The sequence below is a fragment of the Miniopterus natalensis genome, chromosome 1 (genome assembly GCF_054644295.1).
Source record: "Miniopterus natalensis isolate mMinNat1 chromosome 1, mMinNat1.hap1, whole genome shotgun sequence".
NCBI lineage: Eukaryota > Metazoa > Chordata > Mammalia > Chiroptera > Miniopteridae > Miniopterus > Miniopterus natalensis.
In genome coordinates, this window is record NC_142081.1 from 166,111,581 (window position 1) to 166,124,667 (window position 13,087).

A 13,087-nucleotide genomic window follows, 5' to 3' on the forward strand; every position below is an offset into this window, starting at 1 on the left:
CACAAAGTGTGAATGTTAAAAAATTCTTCAGGCTCTTTGAACACTAGTTTCACTTATTCTTTCTATTTTTCATTCCTTAAGCGCTGTATTATTAACATGGAGCAAAGGGAATAAAATCCTCACATTTGTTTGACAAGCTAAAGTTCAGTACTGTGAGGCTCCAACGATTTGAATTTCATGTACCACAATTTCCCCTGACATTTCGCTGTAAGGGGATCCCACACATTTACCAGGTTTCCATAACAAATATGGGAGAATATTTGGAGCATATAATGAGTTGACACACAAGAGACTGTGAGAGTGTAAGTCAATGTAGTTTGTCAATTTTGTATAAAATTAGACTTCAATTGGAAATGGGCTGAAGTCTAGTAGTATCTAAAGCAGGAGTGTAGGTAGTACCTAAGTTATTTCCAGTTAGAAGGAAGGTGCATGTGTGATAAAATCTAGGAAGTAATGAATGATTAAAGCAGGAAAGTGTAATAAAATGCTTTTGTACATATCAGTTTTGTAAGTTAAATTGAGTAGGCTCCAAAGTCAAATTGCTTCTCAGGCTCTTCTCTTTTTAATTGTTTTGATGTGATTCTGTGTGCCATGGGACCAATTCTGGACTGCCAACAGCTTGTGTGTAAATAAAGTTTTATTGGAACACAGTGACAAACACTCCTGCTGAGTGTATAGTAGTTGCAACAGACTTATAAGGCTTACAAACTAAATAATTCATTATCTGACTCTTTACAAAAAGTGTTTGTTAACCCCACTCCATGTGTATGTAAGTTATTGAAGGATAAATTTGTTATTTGCTTTGCAGATTTCTTATGTTCATGATTTCATATCTAATGATATAGCCTCTAATATAAGCTCGAAAGTTAAAAATGGGTTTATATTTGCCACAAATATTTTAATATAGTAAATGATAAATTCATAGTTGTATTAGGCAAAGTTTTATTAAGACAGAACTACTAAAACTGTGATAGGGCTAAAGAGTTTACTCTAGAAATTAGGATTTACATAAACATGAAAGGAATTGGCCAAGAGAAAGCCACAAAGGTAAGAACTGAAAGATAAGGTAAGATCACTGTCAACAACGGGCTGAGTCACTGAAGTAGTTGGGCAGATGTGAGCTTTCAGGAAAATTCTAGAAGTTGTGCATGTCTGGCTGTCAAAGTGAAACCATGAAAGGAAAACTGGTGGAGAAATCTGTGGAATTTGTTGCTTTGAAGGGACATCAGTGAAGGGCCTGGCAGTTGACTTGAGTCTACTATTGGCTGCTGGGGCCAGTAGTCTGAACCACCACCACTCTTCTTGAAGACACTGGACACCTCTATGTCTCTCTTTCAACCTGACTGACTCCTGACACCTTTGGAAAGCAATGACTTCTTTTTTATTTTCCACTTTCAATTCTGATTCATTTTCTTGTTTTGTTCAACTCCAACTAACAAAAATATACATGAGAGAACAATTTGGAAAATTGATGTTCTAGGGGTTAGGACTTCAATGAATGAATTCTGAGGTGATAATTCAACCCATAACTGTTTCCTACATTATGTTTGCCTTTGATAGTAAACTTTCACGATCTTGGTCACTAGTGCCTATGTTCAATGTAGTGGATTGTCTTTCTCCTCCGTTCCGCCCTCTTTCCTGCGTGCCCTTCACTGCAAAGTATGGGAAGCTTTAAGTGCCTCTTACAGGTTGGATTCTAAATGTATATAAATTCTTCCAACCAGATGTATTTGTGATTCAGTGAGGTTAGTTCTAGATGACTTCCTTGTTTCTAGTGTATTTATTATTTACTTATTTATATCTATTTGTTTATTTTTCCTTATTTGTTCTTTCCTTTGTTTAGTCACTAGCTCCGTGGGTGTTAAAAGGCAGGAGCAACAGCCACCTGATGGTTACAAATTGACATTCAACTTTTTAAAAATTTATATTTTCTTGTTACTAGTAATTTTGTCCTGTTTTCAAGCATTTTAAATAAGAATATGTGATTTCTGCCCGGCCGGGCGTGGCTCAGCAGTTGAGCGTCGACCTGGGATCCAGGCGATCAGGGTTCGATTCCCGGTCAGGGCACAGGCCCGGGTTGAGGGCTCGATCAATGACTCTCTCATCATTGATGTTTCTCTCCCTCTCCCTCTCCTTTCCTCTCTCTGAAATCAATAAAGATATATTTAAAAAAAAAGGAATATGTAATTTCTATCTTGGACATTAATTATTTGAGTTAAAGGTTAACCATAATTTTATTACCTGAGTTTCCATTTATGTTTATTTTGTTGTTCTCTATCATTTAAAAATATTCTAAGATCCACTAAATTATTATTCCCTCCAAAAAATATGTGGTTATAGTTCCATGGGGTCCTGGGGAAATTTTTTTTATGCTTAATTATAGAAATAGGTAAACACAATGCACATTAAATATTGCTGCTGAATCAGGCAGAAATAAATACATTTGTTTGTTTAAGATAGTATTTTAATAAATATACCAGGAAACAAAAACAATTTGTGACACCATACATAAAACATTCAATATAACTATTTTCCTATGAGACATAACTGGGAAAAGATAACCATGTTATCTTTCCCTTGTTAATATGTGGCCATATCATGTATTTTTAACAATTGTGTAGACTACATAGAAAGACCCCTTGTTCTAAATTGATATTAAATAATATCAATAAGAAGGTAGGCTATATTCCATCATAACTCAAAATACAAACATGTTCTCATATTGGTGAAAGTAATGCATGTAATTTTATTATGGGAATGTAAAATTCTCAAAGTTGCCTTAGCCCCCCCAATAATTAGTTTATATGATAAAAATAGAAGTTAAAAGATATGTTGTGAAGAGATTATTTAGCTTACTAATATATAAATACTGAGTTCATATATTTTTCTCTTACAAATATACTTCAAAACCTTATTTGCTATTTATAGATTAAGTAAATGCAGTTAAAACATTTAAAAATGGATAAAGACCTAGTTTTATATATAAAACATGTAATGAAAATAAAGTGTATTTATAATTCAGTAAAATTTTATCCAAACTAAAACCTTACCTAAGTGGGTAATTAATTTTTACAGTAATGAATGACATTTTTTAGAAAAGCACACATTTTAAAAGTAAAATGTAGGTGGGAATGGTAATGGGAATAATCCCATTTTTGTATTGTAAGCCTGAAAAAGTTGCATTTTATTTTTAGAGCTTGGAACGTACTGATTGCTTTAAGCCTGTTTGCTAGAGGAGAGGGGTGCAGGAGAGGAACGAAGGAAGGTCAGAATGAACAGCAAATGAGGCTGTCATCCCTAAGTTGAATCAATGGAGAAAATGCCATGGGGCATTATTCGAGTAATCAGGAAAACATGAATGTCCTCATTCTGTCAGAAAATATGTACAAAAATGACCTCTCCTTTTATCAGGGACAGTGGGACGCAACAGCATGGCTGCTATTTATGTACAGATAAGAAGGCCGTTCCTTTCTTTCTCAGCAATGACATCCTTAAAGCTTTTTCTTATCAGCTAGTGTTCTTCATGCCAAAAACATTTTCAATACAATGTTAATAGGAATTATAGAAGCATTTCTTTCATTGTACATTTTTTCACTAATAGGTTTTTATATTAGATTTTAAGGCAATAAAAAGCACAAAGCTTCCTGTTTCAGTGAATTTTTAAAGCAAACATAAGCATATACAATTGCCAAGCCTTACTAGCATGACTACCCAAACTTTGCCTCCGCTGGGAGGACATGTAAATCCAACACGTCCCAGCTGTGGTAAAATCATCACTTTGACACAGTCAATGTGCAATATTAATAAAACAAAGATAAAATACCCTTCATTTATATCACACTATGTAAAATACCAAATTACAAAATACCTTTATCTATAGAGTAGGCTAAAAATGTTTTTATTTTTACATAATATTTATTAAACTTAAATACAAAGTAAGTGGTTTTAGAGAGATTTCTTAAAATATTTCTGTGGTTCTTTAATTTTGAAAGATAAGAAAAAATGTAAACTAGGTGTCTCTCTCTGCACGAAAATTTCCTTAGTGAATGGGAAAGCACAACTGAAAATTAAGTGTGATTTCTTTGATTTTAATTATATAATGTAAGGCCTCTCAACTCCATATAAAAAGCTTCACTTACTGTCATTTACCAACCGAAAAAATGGCAATACATAGTTTATTATCATTTATACCCTTTGGTTTGTTACCGAAATGTCAACAATTAATTAGATTAAAATCACTTCTAAACTTGGTAACATGTTTATAACTCCATCATATTAGTATCTACAATTCCTTTCTTGCATAATTTTCTAGCTTTATGATTCAATGTTCCTTGCCTATCTTCTCTGGCATCTGTTTGCAACAGTAGTTCCAAAATACTTGAACACTGTGTACCACGTAAAAATTTACTCCCCTTTAAGGTGTTAACCAATGCGTCACTGAAAATTTCTAATTAAGAAACAGTTAATTAATTCTTATCTCTTCCTAGCCAGTTTTCAATCTTCCAGTTTCATCCTCCAAACTATCCAACACATAAGATTCACACAAAAGTTCTTTTCCTCAACCATGGTGTAGAATTTATTGCTTCTACTTTGGCTAAAGGCAGATCAGAGTTTAAACCAATTACATAAACTCTCTACATCTCAGATTTCTGGTCTGCAATTTTAACTAATTACCATCATATCATAAGAGTTTCTTAAATATTAAATAAGTTGATATATGTAATATAGATAATAAAATGTTTAACATTAATAGTGTATTTAGTAGTGGTTATTGTCAGAATATTTTTGCAGAACTGTGGTCTCTTTAGCACTCAAGTATTCAACTAAAATCAAAGCCAAAAGGCTTTATTACTTTAACCAAACCTATACATTTAAATTTTAACTAATTACTATTTTGCTCAAGCACCTATGTTCCCAAAAAATTAAACCACATTTCAGTTTTGGAGTAGATTTCAAGCACTGGTGATTTAGTGCTTCCATCATTTAACATGATCAAAATCTTAAGTTATCTTTATGAAACTGAAAACATTTTGCTTTAAACTTTAGCACAATGCCAATTAAATTTAATCACGTTTTCATCTGTGTTCTGCCCTATTTTGTCTATACGTTTTATATTCACTTGGTAGATCTATATTTAGTAACATGCCACGGGTCAGAGAAAAATTTTCTTTCACATGTGTGTTTGTGTTATTGAATGACATTTTTTGGTTCAGAGGAGAGACTTGGAGAATAATAAGGAAGCCACATAATGTTAATTACTCAGTTCAATTAAATTAATTGTTCAGTGGAGCAGCCAACATAGGCCTAAATCCATTACATTCAAAGTTAAACAATTCTATTTAAAATGCCACTATCTGAATATGTTTCATCTCTGATATCATTATAAGCTATTTAAGAGCAGGAATGCTTCTTATTTATTTAGCACATTTTATATTGCTTCCCAGACTAGAGTCTTTAATAAATATTTGTTAAAGAAGAAAAATAAATTTAAAATTTAATTCAAATTAAAAACATAAAAGTCCCAATGAACATGACAATGAAAAAAATACAACTAAATATTTTACAACATAAATGAGAAAATCTCCAAAAGCACATGAAGTAGATTTGAACAAATCTTTAAAAGCACCAGAGTTTTGGAAAGATAGACTCAGTTATCAGAAAAACATGTCAATGCTCCCCCTAACCAGTGTATATATTTATAATGTATTCCCTGCTCTCTCGGGAGAGAGATGCCTCCCACCCACTGTCAGGCGGCCTGCACTGCCTCACTGAGGGAGAAGTTCACTTCTACACCCTATTGAAGAAGGTATGACCGCCTTGGTCACTTGCTTTAGTCAAAAGAAATAAGGAAATTGTTCTGTGCTTTGTTGCAGCAGAAACTTTAAGAGCCTTCCCTTGGTTTCACCATGAAACTCCTCTGCTTCACAAATGAGACAGAAATTCCATTCCCTTAATGGGGCTCCCAGAATAAATAACAAGCGGAACACAGCCAACGCGTATGCATGTGGTTGGACATGTGGGTGAGATTTGGAGATTGTTATTGACTGAATGTTTGTGTGCCCCCCAAATTAATATGCTAAAATCTAATCCCCAACGCAATGGTACCTGGAGGTGGGCATTTGGGAGGTAATTAGGTCATGAGAGTAGAGCCTTATGAATGAAATCAGTGCCCATATAAAATGAGGCTAGAGAGCTCGTCTGTAAGCAGGACGCAGACTCACGAGACACCAGATCTACCAGCACCTCGATCTTGGATTTCCCAGACTCTAGAACCGTGAAAGGCAAATGTTTGCTGTTCAAGCTAATCTGATAATTTGTTATAGCAGCCTGAACTAAGGCCGAGGTTGGTTCTAAGAAGTGGGGTGCTGCTGTAACCAATACCCCCAAATATGAAAGCAGCCTTAGAACTGAATATTGAGTAGAGGCTGAAGAGTGGTGAAGTGTAAGCAAAAAAAAAAAAAAAAACCCAATATTGCTGTGAAGGGATTTAAAGGAGATCCAGGTTAGGACTCAAAGAAAAGAGGAGAGCTCTGAAGAGTGCATCCATCTTCCGAGAGCACATGTAAGTAAAATGTGATAGTATCCTTTTTTTCCTATAAATTATGGACCACTAGATGGAAAGATGCTTTATATTGCCTAATATATATCATAAACCAATTTACAAAGACAATTTTAGTGAAGAGCATTTATTAAAGACAGAAGGAACTACGAAGCTTGTTATAAGTAGCAAAGAACTTGGCTGAAGTGTATCCAAGTTCTAGCATTTTGTGGAAGGGAGGACTTGTGAGCCATGAAATTGGATATTTAGCTCAAGAGATTTCTAAACAGAAGTGATGCAGGAACAGCTTGGTTTCTCCTGTCTGCTTATAGGAAAATGTGAGAAGAGAGAAGTAACTTGAAGACAGAATTGTTAAGCAAAAATGAACTAGAACTTAAATTTGGAAATTCTCAGCCTATCCATCCATATTGCAAAAAATGAGAAAGCATCTTTACGAGACAACATTAGGAGTGCGGCTAAGCAACCAAGTGATAAGATTAGTGTGTGAACCAGGGACTTAATCAGTATCCCAGCAGGAAAATTGCCAGTTCAACCTGAATGCAAAGGAAATCAAAAGGAATGAAGGAAGGGTGTCAGGCTATTTGGATGATACAGGAAAGAACAATAATGCTATTTGGCTGTGAACACACTCTATCCTAGACAAGGAAGAAAGACACACATGCTCCCAAATGAATTCAGAGGTCGTCAGGGCTACCTCCTTAGTTTCAAAAGGAGCCACTGCCTGGCCCTCAGCAGACCGTATCACCTCTGCCCGAAGCTGGGGGAGGGCCCACCTGTCCATCAGTGCCCAGTGTCCACCCGTCTCTCAGCCTTTGTGGGTCTGCAGGGCAGAATACAAAGCCAAAGAGGATTTAAAGTACTAAAATATGTTCCAAACCACGCAAATAAAGTGCCTCATTTAATCCTTAAAATTGTCAGTTATATACAGGGTGTCCCAAAACATATATACATACTTTGAATAGAATTATAAAGGCAGTTTTATTAAAGTACATTTTATTTTCATTTAACAGCTATCAGCTATTAAAGTATGCATACATTTTTTGGGAACAAGCTGTATAATTTTTCCCAACTTTCTGAGGACTCAGATTTCTTACAGAGAAGTACAAAGAAGGGCTATGTTTAAGAAGTTATACCTGCCTATTTATATTTGGATATAGGTGGTAAGTATTATTCAGGAACTATCCAGAAATAAGTTTATTTATTGATTTATTTTTCATTTTTTTCTTTCCATTTTTAAAGTGGTACATAATCCTGTTAATTTCTTTAGAAAATCATCACCTTATTTAAATTTTAAAAAAAGTTTTTCAAAATAAAAATGAAGCTAGAAAGCAGCTATAAAGTTTCTTATTTAAATAAAATCATCATGAGATATTACTTTTTCTGATAAGCGTTGCACTAAGAACACATTTGTTTCAAACTGAAAAACAAAGCTTTACAGAGACATGCATATTTCAGTCACCATTTTACATAATTGGTTTTTATGTATTATATTTCATACAAATGCATGTTAGTTACCAGATTAGTTGTTCAGTCAACTAAATTTACTCTCTAGCAAACTAGAATTTAAACAAAAGCAGGTGTTATTTCTTAAGGAACGCTGTGAACCTATTTCTGTAATGAGCTTTCTGCATTTATCAAACTTGTCTGCTACTAAAACCTTCAAGAGAGCCACACATTTTAAATCGGTTGTTAATGTGAGGGCCTTTGAATACTTAGATTATAAAAAGACAGTTTTAAATTCCATGACATTTCTGTTGAAGCATCAGGGTCAGTCTAACATTGTTATTACCAGTGGAAAAACTTCACTATATTACATAATAATTAATTTCGGTAACAATCCTTGAAGGCATTGAAAAATTCAAATAGAGTGCATGGAAATTTCTCATTCAGCTGACCTTGTGGACAGGCATAGGCATTGCAAAGAATTTTCATAGACCGTTTTAAAGATCTGTTTATTTTTATGTTTAAGACTTCTTACTATGGGCAAATTAGCATTTGGTAATATTTGGATTATTGCACCAGAGACATGATTATTAATTTGTATATTATTTTAACATGTTAAATCTGGAAAATTGTAGCCTCAGTTCTTATATTTTCACCTCTAAGAAGCATCGGGAACATAGTGATGTGAGTAAAAGGGCCCATATTTAACCGCTAGCAGAAATGGTAGGCAGTGAGTCAAGGGGAAATACCTGATACTTGGTAGTGCCAAAGGGGAAGCATTGTCCACGTATGAGAGAGAAAAGGCGAAAAGGGAACATGTAGAAAAAAGTCTTAGGCCATGAAGGGATGCTTGGATAAATGAGTGACAAAGTAGTCCTGTTTAGTAGAGATATGGATTGTTCAGAAATGTTTGGGGAAAGGATTGTTTGAGGACCTGATAGAAGAAATTTGGGGGCCTCATAGTCCAAGATCTTGTAGGCCGACTTTATGGATTACCTACGGGGGTGTCATTTACCCGGGGGACGTGGGCAGGGTTACATAGAGATCTCAGAACCGGGTGGGCTTCCCTTAAGCCCTGGGGAAGTTTGCCAGTTTATAAAATGCAATGTTCTAATTTGAAACAGGCCCCTTAATAAGAGCGCTCACAGCACAGTGAGCTGTGTCGGGCCTGCGCATCCTTTATTCCCTCGCTTGAATGCCCTGCTCTTTCGTGGCAGGATTGCAGGGAACTGCAGTTGTGTCTCAGCATTAAAATACACAGAGGGCTGGTTAAAAGTAGAACCAGGTAAAAGAGTGAAGGATTAAAGACCAGGCTGGTGTGCACTGTGCCTACGCAGAGCATGCTGGGTTGGGGAGGAGTGGGGTGCCTGTTCAGTCTCCCTCTAGCTGTGAATTCTGCAATATAGAAAACAAGGCCGAAATTTTCAGTGTAATGGGCACGAAGGGTGGAATATATTCAGAGGGTGAGAAAAGTAAGAAGTTAACAGTGTCTGTATGTGGTGAACAGTAGAGATGAGAATGGAATTTTTCCAGGATAGAGAATTAAATATTGATAAAGAGGAGAGAAAAAAAATAAAACTATAAAAGTATAGATAAATTTTATATTATGTTTATATCTTCTTGCTAATTTTAGTTAAAAGATTGAAAAATCAGAAGGAAATAAACAAGAGTAATAACAGGAAGAAATTTAAATAGAAAAATAAGAAATCTGAGTTTTTTATCTGAGTTGTTAAGCAAGAAAATGAGACAATGAAACTATTAGTATAAAGATCGGTATGACTGTGGTAATTACCAAAACACAGAAATGAAAAAGTAGGAGAGAGAAAGACCAGGTAGGAGGCCGGGAGAATTCCAAGGGGTCAGTACCACTGAAAGTGAGGAACAGTGTGTGAGAAAGGGTGAGCCTTCACTAGGATTAGTGACCAACAATTAGGAACAGTATTTAGTGACCAAATAGTTATGAGGAAGAAATGAGGGTTTGTTATTTTTTGGTCTGAGAATAAACAGACATGTCAATAAATTAAAAAAAATAAAACAGGAAAACACAAAAGAAAGGTGACTCTACAGGTAAGATGTTCATATCCATACGCTTATTTTGGAGATGTTAGAAGTTAATAGGGAAAATATTAAGGTAAAGTTAGGTGCAATAATTATACAAAAAGCAGATCAAAGGTAGGAGTATGCATTTGGGGATCATCTCAGAGTGGTAAGTGAGATAGGAAAAGGGCAGAACTATAAACACTGAATTTTGGAGAAAAATCTAATTTTTGTAATAAGTAGAAGTTTAGGAAAAAAATCAACTTAATTAAACAAGTCATAACAACAATTAGATGCCAGTGTTCATGGAGGAAATAGTTAAGATAGCAATGATTTGTAAAATAAATTGATAATGCTTTGTAGTGTTCTGGCAAAAGTCCCCAAAATTCAGTTATAAGACATTTTGATTTAAAAAAAAAAAATCTTTCTTTAGCACTTAGAGGAAGTGCATCCAGAAATATCTATTATATACAGGTGTGAGCAAAGGTAAGTTTACAGTTATTTGTATGGAAAATAACACAATAACTAATAAATAATAATACAAGAATAAACTCTGTGTTTTGCGTACTCACAACTGCACATCTACTTTTGCCCACCCTGTATTCAACCTACACACAATCCCTTTGGAGCTATGCGTTTGTGAAACAGATGTGACAGCAGATGGTAGTAAACAATGCATTTTTTAAATAACTGATTAACAACTTTTGCCAAATGTCAGTGGTAATAAAGAAATCCATTTTATCTTGGACTACGAGGAATTAAATATTCAGTGATAATAAAGGCAACTATTTTAGGTTACTTGAATATCACTTATTGTTGGTGTAGTGCTAAATAATAGCAACTTGGTCTAAACTTAGCTCTGCTTTTACATTGCCTTTTTTTTTTTTTTTTTTAGCTGTGTAAGGCAGTTATTGTATTTCACAAGGCCCAGAAAAATCTTTAATCAATTTTGTCATGTCTTGATTATTTGGAAAGCAGGATGACAGATAGAGAAGTAAAATCTGTCCAATGTAGGGTGAAATTTATTACTGTAATTTTACAGAAGAGTCTCTTTGATGACATAAACTGCAAGAAAGAAGCATGAGCAGTTTATTAAAGACATATAAGAATGGTGAGACGAGATGGCAGCCTTTAAAGTGCTCCACACTTTATACTGGATAATTCATTCCTGCCCCACTGTAGAAAATAGTCAATTGATTTTGATTTCACATGTAGCTGTCCCATTAATTTTCAAAGCATAACCTCATGAAGATCAAAGTAGTTGAGTTTGCTGACATCAGCTTTACAAGTGAGAGTTTATCACTCCCTAAAGCGAAAAATGTACTATTATCAAGAAACACATCTGCAAGTCCAACTACTGTAGAAAAATTGTGACATATCAATTATGTATGTGGCATTTTTGATGTTTCCATTTCACTAAAACTGTTAACAAAATAGTTCAAAACTCAGAAAATGAGAGCCTTGCCTTTAATGATACCATTGGCTTTATAGCTTTATTTATTGAAGGGAGGTTTTATATTTTCCATCATAACCTTAGTGAATTTTCACTAGTTGTGTGTCAGAGATGTTGACTGACAAAAGCTAATTTGGAGGAATTATTTGAGATTCACATCATTAAGTCATGTATTTTACAATAAAATCATTTTCTATTCCATTTGTTTGGGTCAGAAAATAGACCTTATGTATCTAAAACTAGTCAAGACATTTTGGCATTAAAATGGATTTATATATAAAACTAAAACATAACATTCACTTAATTTATGAAATCTGGAGTAAGAGGCGTGTGCCCTTATAGAATGGAGGTGTTAATTTTATATGCCTAAACTTATTCTCGAGGGAAAGTATGATGCACTTAACATTTCAATCATTTATTATTATCGTCTCATGTAAAGCCCAGAAAAAAAATACTCAGAACCTACAGGGCTCAATAAAAATATTTTATATTCCAATCAGTTATTTCTTCTTTTTTAAAAATATGTCTTTATTGATTTCAGAGAGAGGAGGAGAGGGAGAGAGAGAGACATCAATGATGAGAGAGTCATGGATCGGCTGCCTCCCCTGCTGGGGACTGAACCCGCAGCCTGGGCATGTGCCCTGACCGGGAATCGAACCCCGACCGCCTGGATCCTAGGCCGATGCTCAACCTGAGCCACGCTGGCTATTTATTTATTCTTATCTAAAAGTTTCACCATTGAAACCACCTAGAAACATTTGGATGGGAACACAATTCTAAAAATACGCTAATCATCTCAAACAGGGAAAGAGCTTTGAAAAATTATTTATTTGTTTTTTGTTGTTTTTAATTTTTAAATTTTATTTTTGTTTAAAATATTACAGATGTCCCTTTTTTTCCCAGTGACCTCTTCCACCCTGTCCCACCACCCTCCCCAGGCCCTCTCCCCACCATTGTCCGTGTCCTTGGGTTGTGCATATAAATTCTCTGGTTACTCTCTCCCCCTCCACCCACCCGCCCTCCTCCCTCCCTCTGACATTCGTCAGTCTCATCCATGCTTCCATGTCACTGAATCTATTCTGTTCATCAGTTTATTAAGTTCTTTAGATTCCACGTATAAATGAGACCATGTGATGTTTGTCTTTCTCTGCCTGGCTTATTTCGCTCAGCATAATTTTCTCCAGGTCCTTCCATACTGTCCCAAAGGGTACGAGATTCTTCTTCTTTACAGCTGCATAGTACTCCATGGTGTGAATGTCCCACAGCTTTTTTACCCACTCATCTGCTGATGGGCACTTGGGCTGTTTCCAGGTCTTAGCTATTGTAAACTGCGCTGCTATGAACATATGTGTTCATGACAGAGGTAAGTCTAGTGTCAACACACTACAAACCAATGACCTTGACCAGGTTCATTAACCTGCTCTTTGTCTCAACTTGCCTAATAGTAAGGCTATTATTCAAATGCATTTATTTTTAAACAATTTTTGAAGATTTATGAAACCCCACTTAAAATATGAATGCCACTACTATTGGTTCAGTCACCAAAATCTGTGTGTAATCCTTTACTTCTTGACACCGTTCCCTTAAACCCAAAT